Here is a 9,510-nt window from a genome sequence, read left to right on the forward strand (position 1 = left end):
CCCCTCGCTGCCACCAGAGGGCAGCCATGGACTCCAGTGGAGCCTTGGTGGAGCCTTGGAGGACCAGCCACCAGGCCACCTCTCAGACATCCTCCAGGGGGCCTGGGCAGCCAGGCTCTGGCTGTAGAGGAGGCTCTGGGTCCAGGTTTGGTTCTCCTCTGCATGACAACCTTCCCCATACCCCCCCCCACACACACACATACACACACCCTGTGGTAACTGCAGCTGCAGGGCCTGCGGGCGGGAGGCTGCAAAGGCCTGGGAAGCTAATTGTGCCTGTGGCAGGTTCTGGAAGCCCTGACCCAGATCCCTGGGTCTCACCCAAGAACAGGATCCGGAGCTGCCTCTGCTCCGTCTCCTTCTCCTTCCCCGTCTCCGGCCCTCTCCCCTCTTCTGCCCATTCCCCTTGCCCTGCTCTGGGCTCCAAAGGAGCTTGGACTTGGGGTTAGAGCGGGTGTGCCCTGGACTTAGGAGTCCTCTGGTAAATAGTAAGTCGTCTGCTCATGGCAATGTCGGCTAGTGACGTGGGTGACGATTCGCGGAGCAGATCCGTTTTCCACTCGACATTGGATTTGGAGTCCCACACAGTACCAGCCTTTGCCCCCCCGTCCTCCTGTGCTGCAGCTCCTGTTCTCCTCTCCCAAGCCTGACTGATCGGAAGACCCCGTGCACCAGTCTGCCCGGGTGTCCACCCTGCCAGCCAGTCTGTCCTGTGGCTGGAAATTGAGCCTCGAGGGACGAGTTCCGTCCAGGCTTGGAGAGTGACGAAGGGCACGGCCTCTCAGTTCCTCTGGTCTCTGTCCAACCAGTAAGCCAGGTCTGGTTTATGGACTTGGAGCCACCCTTTTCTTCCACCCGATCCAGGCCCTCCTGTTCGGATCCCTTTCGGAGCAGTCAGTGAGTGGTAGCCAGAAACTGTCTAAGGGCTTGGGAGACTGCGGTCCACCTGCACAGCCCCTTGGTCCCTCGGACCGTTTCCATCATCTTTGACTTTCTTTGGTTGCTTCAGACAGCAAAGAGGGCCCTGCCACGACTCACTGCAGTCGTGGAGAATGCTTATTGTCTGTGTGCACTGGTATGCCAGTCAGTTAACTGCTCCCTGAGACTGCCGTCCCAAGCCCCTAAGCCCAGTGACTTAGTCTCCCAAGGTGTCTCCTTATGATTAAGAGGCTTTCATAAGTTTGCTCCGATAGAAAATACGGACATTTTAACAGCGAACACAGCATGATCGCACTATACCCAAACCAAGCAACAGAGAAGGGTGTGCCTATGTTTTCTAAGGGAGTTCCCCAGCCAGGCAGGGGACTTCCGGTCAAGGCCTGACATGCCTGCGTCTGGTCAGGTTCCCTCCAGCGGCCCAGCTCACACAGGTTCTCATTTTCTGTGAGTTTCTGAAACTGTCCACTCAACCCAGCCCACAAACACTGGTTGAGCTTCTGTGTGCAGGACACAGCACGCAGCTCACGGAACAGGCTGTGGGGCCCTCGGACAGAGGGACAGCTGTGTCGTGAGATACCCGTTTGCCCTCTGGATTCACTCTAGCGACTTGTCATCTGCCTGTTGGGGCTGGGCTGGTGTGCAGGCACGTGGTTTGCCAGTGGCCCTCGGCGAGACAGTATCAATCGAGCCCCGAGAGTTCTGCCGTTCCAATGGCAGGAGAGGGCTGCCCGGTTGACAACCAGGTGTTGTCTTTCCCATGGAAGAGTGGGGGTATTGATTCATAATTTACCGAGTGCCTTGTGTGCACGCATGCCAGGCTAGTGCTGCCTGCCCCTCTTCACTTGCCCGGCCATAATGGGGTATTTTCTAGGTGCCAGGCACTGTGCTAGGCTGGGGTGATGAAACCCGCACCTCTGACCTCCCTAGGAGGCGGAAGGCTTTGGAAAGCCCACACACGGCAGCCCGCTGCCAGAGAGCTCTATAACTCTGCCTTGCAGGCCACACCTGAACACCCCACAGGATGAGCTGGGCTGTGTGTTTTTGTAACCCATCCCTGCACGAGCACCTCCTCCTTTCTGACCCCGGGCAGCCAGGGCTTCCCTGGAATAAATGGCATCCGCATCCTGGCTTCTCCCCCACGCCGCCTGTCTCTGGGCCAGGGTTTGTTTGAGGCCCTGTTTGGAGATCGTTAAAAGTGGGCACCTGCGCTCAGAAAGGTCAGCGTGGAGAGATGGGAACAAAGAGATCTTTCAAGCTGGCCTTGGTGGCAGCTGCCAGCAGGAGCTCGGAAAAGCCCAGCTTTACCTGGCCCGTGCAGCTTTAGACCTGGGCTGCCGGCCATATGGGGAGCCCTGGAGAAGCCCCATCTGGCCTTTTCGTTTGGCAGAGGGCTCAGCTGAAGCGGAAGGGCATTGCCAGGCTCAGCTTGCCACCTCCAGGTGGGGGCCTGAGCTGTCCCTGTCCCAGCCTGAGGCTCGCAGCTGCTTTTCCCCCACCGTAAGCAGCAAAGATCAGGATTTTCCCAAAAGATGCCTGCGAGTGGTTATTTGTCCTCTGGAAGGATTCCCGTGTGTATATTTAAAGGTTAAAGCCCCTGAAAGACTTGAAAGTAGTAAACTAGACATAACTTTGGGGGCCTGGCTTCTTACCCTGTTAGGATACAGTGTTGATTCTGGGATTGTATAAGTTGGGGCAGCGAGCGGGGTGGGGGGTATCCCTGGGCCCATGTACCTCTCACGAGTCCCCTGTTGAAAACCCCTCGCTATTGAGTTGATTCTGACCGATAGCAACCCCGCAACCCCACGTGGTAGAGTAAACCTGTGCCCCGGGAGGTTCTCTTCGCAGTATTAGCTATGGGAGCAGGTGGCCCGGCCTTTCTTGTAGAGCCACGGAGTCCGTTGGAACCACGAACCTGTAGACTAGTCGTTGAGAGAAGACAGCAGCGAATAGTGACTGTCCTGGATTGAATTATCCCCCCAAGTATGTGCCAACTTGACCGGGCCATGATTCTCAGTGGTTTGGCAGTTCCCTGATGATCTTATTTGGCAGTTATTTAAGGACCTAGCCACCCTCTAGGATGCAATCTGATGTGATCAGCCAGTCTATTAGAAGAGGATTCAGGCAATGCAACAACCTTGCTCAGGTCACTGCCTAGATCCTGTGTCGAGAGTCTCCTGGGGTGTGGCCTGCATCACCTTGTATCTGCTCAAAACAGAAAACTCACAGCCATCGAGTGGATTTTGACTCATCGCCACCCTGTGACATAGACTAGGACTGCTGCCCTTGTGGGTTATAGATACTGGAATGGAAAGCCTCCACAGAGCTGGTAGTATTTTGATGAGCCGCCTAAGGCGCAACTTACTGTCCTGCCAGGGCTCCGTATACGAGGTAAAAGAGAGAGAAGCGCTTTGAGAAGAAAGGACGTACTACTACCAGGAATGAAGACTCAGGAGCAAAGCGCATCCTTTGGTCCCTGGGCCTCTGAGCTGAGAACCTCCTAGACCCATGATAAGATTGATGCCAAGACACATGGAGATCTCCAGGGAAGAACTTGGCCCGAAGATGCTGTAAGGAGACAAAGACCTTCCTCCAGAACTAGAGAGAGAAAGCGAGACAAATAAACTGCAAAGCCACCATGTCTGGTATTTCTGTGACAGCCACACTAGGTAACAAGACAGCTTGGTACCAGGAGTGGGTCCTGCTACAACCAAATCTAAAAGAGCAAACTCAATGTCGAGTCAGCTCGCTACCCGCTAGGGCTGGTTAGAACTGCCCCTATGGGTTCCCGAGGGCTGTCACTCCGTGGAAGCAGCCTACCTCGTCTCTCTCCCTTAGGCTGGTGGGTTTGAACCACCAATGTTATGCTTAGCAGCAAAACAATAGCCCCTTACACCACCGGAGCAACACTGACCTCACAGACACTTAGAAGCAGTTTTGGAGTTGGGTACAGACCGAGAGAGTTTTAAGGTCCCCAGTAGTCAAACCGTTCCTTAAAGAGAATGCTGGTAGACTAACGGACAGCAAAGGCAATTCTATTCAGTGAGGCTCCCAAGAAAGCCAGGCGAGCTGGAGGGGCAGAACTGGCACTGGGCTCGGAGCAGTGGCGGCAGGAGCAGCACAGGAGTGGCTTCAGGGCAAGGCTTCCTGGTGGAGTGGGGTGCCTTTGAGCCAAGGGTGACCAGTACCCTGAGTCTGCAGGTCAGCACCATTCCCTAGCTAGTCTTAGAGCTTGCAGCATTGCTCTTGAGCTGTGAGAGCCAGTATCGACTGTTCTGGGTTTTGGACTGGCTGGGTGCCCTGATCCCATCTTTCCTTTGTAATGGAAATGTCTCCTCTGTGCCTGGTACCTTGGGGGCTGAGAATTTGTGTGCTGGGGGTCACAGGTTCACGGGGTAGAATTTGAACTTGGAATTGCTTTAGGACTTTGGGGGATCATATGATAAGGGGGATGAACATGTTTTGCTGTTGTTGTTTGTTTTTGCATATGGCAAGGAAATAGATTTGGGGGTGTGAAGGGTAGAATGTCATGAATTAAATTATATTCCTTCCACCCCCACCCAAAGATATGGGTCGAACTGGCTGGGGCACAATTCTCACTGGTTTGGCAGTTATATAATAAGTAATTTGGCAGTTATCTAATGATGCAATCATTCCCCTTGCTAGGATTTGTTGTGACCAACCAATCAGTCCTAAGGTGATTAGGTTGGGATATAACACCTAGACTTAGATCACACCTCCTGAGACTTTTTTGGGGGGGTATAGCGTGCATTACCTTGTATTTTACAAGAGATAAAAGGGAGAAGCAAGCAGAGAAAGAGGGGCCTATCCCCAAGAAAGAAGAGCCTTCGGATCAAAGATCTGGGGATCTGCAGGGTCCGCAGAAGTGGAGACAAGGACCTGACTTCAGAGCTGCCAGAGAGAAAGCCTCCCCCAGGGTTGATGCCCTGCCTTTGGACTCCCAGCCCCCTACACTGTGAGAGAATAAATTTCTGAGAGCAGCACTAAATGACCGGAACAGTGACCTTGAGGGTCACTGCAGAGGGTGTGTGGAGCCCTTCCAGAAGTGGCAGATGGAGGATCACCCTCATTGCAGTGGGAAGAGGAGGCCACAGTCACTTCTTGGCTCCAGCCTTCAGGTAACAGCCTGGGCCAGGCTGCCAGGGAAGAGGCTGGCAGGTAGCCCTGCAGAGTGGAAAATCACCCACTGGTCTCCTCCAGGCTCTGGGCCATGGGGCCTGGGGCAGCCCTGGGCCCAACCTGGCTCAGCCTGCCCTTGGTTGGTTGGCGGTGTGGCCCAGCTGCCAGGCCCTCCCCAGGTTGAGTTCCCAGAGTCAGCCGTTTCCCCTCTCCTCTGGGGGGTGGTGCTGTGGTCTAAGTACTTCGAAAGAGTTCAAATGTCTTCTCTCCTATGCCCTCTCCCCTCTTCCCGCGTGGCCTGCTATCTGGCACCAGAGTCTTTCCTGAGGCTCAGTGGGACAGAAGCACCCCCGGCTACACAACCTCCCCTCTCAGGCTGTGGGGGGGCGGGGAGGGGGGCTCCCAGACCTGTCCCTGTGCTTGGGTTGTCTAAGCTGGAAGTGCAAACTGGGGGCTCCCGCTGTGGAGGGAGACTTTCTCCCCGTCAGCTGCAGAGGACGAGCTTGGGCTTTTCAGCATCTTTGGGGTCCTACACCTGTCTTGGCATCTTTCTGACACTAGGTGTAGGAGAGGTTCTCAGCGCCCGCAGGGGCCCCACGTCTAAGGGACCTGGCCCAGTCCCACCTCCCCTCTCTCGGTGGTAGTCAGGTCCCGTCTCTCCTCTTTTTATCCCTTGAATCATAACAGGTCAGTATTTAATGCTACAAAGTCCTATAACCCTTTATTTTAAAAAAAAATCAAAATAGGAAACTTGTTTCTCAATACATCCTCCATCTGGGTCTGTTCACTTCTAAAGGCGGTCTGTCCTTCTCTCCAACTCTTCCCTGAAGAATTCTGTGCTCTCTGCTGCCTTTACATCAACCTGGTGGCTTCAACACCTCCAGGGACTCAAGTCACGTCCCGCTAAACATCCTGTGAGTCTGGGGAACCAACAGGAGACTGAAGGGGCAAGGTGTGGCCTGTCAGGAGGATAGGTTAAGGTCTCCCAAAGAAATTCTCGTAGGGTCAGCCCTGATCCTTTCTAAGAATGAGCAGCAACATTGGTGTGATGGGGGAAAATCTCACTGCAACTTCTCAGGCCTTGTTACCAGTGCAATTCTTAATTTTCTTGGAATTTCTTTCTAAGAAACTCCTCTGATCGTCCCGTGGCCTTTGAGAAAATCTACCAAGGTGATGCCTTTATTCAAACAAGCAACATAAACAGTCGTCACAACCTTCTGAGCTGGCTTCTCTGCCTTGAGTTTTCCTGGCCCCACAGAACCCCCCCAGAAGCCACTGTTCTGATAAAATCTCTTTTCTCCTGGCCTCCTAGCGAGACTCAGACCAGTGTGCTATTGGGAAAACTTGTCTGTAGCCATCTGCAGATGGCAGACTTGTTTAAGCGTGTTTCATGTCTGAACTGCACACCCAGTGGCAATACTTTTTCTACTTACCCTCCTACCCACATGTGCATATGTGATCGGTCAGCCACGTGTAGTTCTTTTCACGTGTGGCTCTCATGTTAGAAATGGCACTCCAATGTGGCTGTGAGGTGGGCCCTTTTTTACTGGCCGTACTAAGATTGTCCTACAGGCCACGCTGTCGACAAAAAGAGTAGTGCCGCAGTCTACAGCCAAGACAAGGAGCCGTGAACTTCGTTGTCTCGCAGTCTACAGCCAAGACAAGGAGCCGTGAACTTCGTTGTCTCGACATCCATGTGCAATTCAGTTGATCTCTCGCAGTGAAAAGTTGGCTTTCACTCATTTGGCATTAAGTGACTCACACGTCAGTTTTGATGCTGGTTTCATAATAAATGCTATAATTATAAGCAAACAAAGGAAAATATGTCATGAAAGACATTTTTTTGTCATCAGAAAACATCACATCTATCTTACTATATTTTATTTTGGACAGATCTTCCATCTCTAACATCTTATCATTCAAAACATTCCCTTGTATTCTTCGCTCTCACAAATCGTTCCATTATTTCTTTACCATTAAGCTGCCAGACAGCATCGACTCTTCATACGTAATAAGGACAATGAATCGAGTCTTTGGCTCAGTGCCGTCAAGTCAGTTGTGATCTTACCGACCCCGTGGGATCAGGTGGAACGACTCCTGTGTGTTTCCAAGACTGTCGCTCTTTAAGGGAGTAGAAAGCCTCATTTTCCTCCTTGGAGCAGCAGGTGGTTCAAACTGCTTACCTTGAGGTTGGCCCTACACCACCAGGGCTCCTTCGAGGCTCCTTATGGACGAAATGAGCATTCTGTTGTGCAGTGTGACCCTCAGCGTGAGGAGTGTGTGTAGAGTGCTTCGATGCTGGAAGAACACAGTGTGCGCTGTGTTCTCTTACAGAATCATACGCATCGACATGAGGAAAAATGACCTTTCCTGAAGCTGTAACCCTAGCTGTCCTGTAAGCATGCCGCTGTCCTATCCGTGAAGGATTGTGTCTGAGTCATCAGGCTCAGCCCTGGTTACCTTCATGCCTACTACATCAGGCATGTCCACGTTGCTTCCAGAGGGAAATCGAGTTGGAATAACTCCATACGCTTTCAGTGCGAGCGCCCTGGGTGCCCAGTGCCGCACGTGGTGGCATGTAACTGGTCTGTGAGTCCTTCCGGAGCACTCCGGTCACTGTCTGCTGCTTTCTTGTGCTGCTTTGATGGGGACGCACGAGCCTCCGTGTTTGGCAGTATTTGCTCTGGTTGCGTTTTCAACATCTCGTGTTACGCAGACGCTCTCTTCATGGTTGGGAGAGACCTGTGCGTGTCTTTACAGTTTTCCTTCCGAATCTTGGAGAGCTTGACTCGGCTGGTGGGAAGCCGCCCTTCCCTGGTCCACACAGCCAGCACCAAAACATGCCCTGGGCTTGCCCGTCTTTGGCTTTGTTTTCGGCCTCTGGGCTATCTCCCTTTTGAAAGCCTGGTCTTCAGCTCTGTGCTCTGAAGCTGGAGCGCACCCTTCCAGGACGACACTCTTCGTTCCGCAGGAGCTTACACGCTTGGCACGCGGTTCGCAGATTTCCACGAGGAATTAGCCCATTTCCTGACCCAGACAGATCACGTAAATGGGCTGATAAAACAGAAATACAGCATTCTGGTGAGAACTCTGTCCTGGAAGACAAATTGAGACACATACGTTGTTGGAAAACAGAACCATTTTCCGCAGGAAATGAGATTTGGATTTTGTGTCCTGATGTGGGGTGCTGAGTCCCTGGTTGGGCAGCACTGACGGTGATGGCAGCACCCTTGGCTGTCCCTAGAACAGGCAATACTCAGGGAAGCCCGCGTAGGACACCCATCACAACCTTTTGCTAGATTGTAATCGTCCTGGTACTTTTTTAGGACATTGGCTATGTTTGTGCTGTTTTATCACTCATTAGTGTTACATTACATGTCTGGTAGGTTGCATCCACAGGGAGGCCAAGCATATTTTGGAGTTAGTTGTGATTATTTTTACTTAACAAAATGTGGAATGTAACTCTCGTACATAAGATGCTTCCTCCTCTTTTTGTCTTTCAATTCCAGACCTGTCGTTGCCATTATTGTTTCCAAGTAAAACCTCGGGCAGACAGGCCCATAAGTTCTATGCAGTTAAAAGATAAGTGAATTGAATTCTCTGCAGTGGTTGGCGTGTCTGAGTTCCCAGGCTATTGCACGTCCTCTGGGACCAGAGTCCCCACTGGCTGTTTAGCAAGATCTGTGCAAAAGCAAACGTAGCCTGTGTGTGTGTCATGCCCGGGAGCATGGCTGGGGGCTCCAGCAGGAGAGAACAGGAGAGTTCTCTCCGAGTGGATCAGACACCTGTTGGCTATTGAGATGACCCACCCTTGTCCAGAGGGCAGTAAATGTAGCAAGAGTAGAGCTTGACTGTCCACCCCAGCCTCTCCTTGATTGGAAGACCTAGTGTACTGTCCAAGGTCCTGCCAAGTTAGGGCCTTCCAGTTACACCTTGGAGACATGACCATGAAGATGTTGAGGTGGGAGGGGCTTCATGACTTCAGCCTTGCCCGTGGTGCCCTCGTGACCCTGCAAGAACCTTGTTTCCACTGGCACATTCACACACGGGGGCTGGCATCAGCCTCAGTTAGCACCCTGCCAGCCCCCTCCCGTTACAGTGCTCCCTTTTCCTTGTGCCCTGCCTGCCTGGCATCGACGAGCCTTGCTCTGGACAACTGGTACCCGCTTACTTTGCTTACTGAGGGGTCTGTCCCTCATCCCCATGTAAGATGAACTCTTACTGTGTGCCACAGATTTGGAAGCTTGGAAAATGCTTCCAGGCATAGAGGCTGACCGAAGGGGGAGGGGGGCTGGCTGGGGGGACTACCGCAGCCCGCGGTGTTGCAGGTAAACCTGTGGCTCTAGGGATTGTGAGATGAATGAAGCCAGGTCGGAGGCAGTTCTGTCCTGTCAGCGCCGATCCAATGGCAGTGAGTCTGGTGGGGGGGTTTTC

The 9,510-nt window shown here is 52.8% G+C and overlaps 1 protein-coding gene across 1 annotated transcript in view; it reads left to right on the plus strand.

The window, feature by feature from the left end:
- Positions 1-9,510, plus strand: part of TTC7A (tetratricopeptide repeat domain 7A) — a 118,547-nt gene that overhangs the window by 41,023 nt on the left and 68,014 nt on the right. The window lies entirely within an intron of this gene.

This window comes from Echinops telfairi, unplaced genomic scaffold (assembly GCF_000313985.2).
Source record: "Echinops telfairi isolate 266 unplaced genomic scaffold, ASM31398v2 ScPeMD7_7475;HRSCAF=8513, whole genome shotgun sequence".
Lineage (NCBI taxonomy): Eukaryota > Metazoa > Chordata > Mammalia > Afrosoricida > Tenrecidae > Echinops > Echinops telfairi.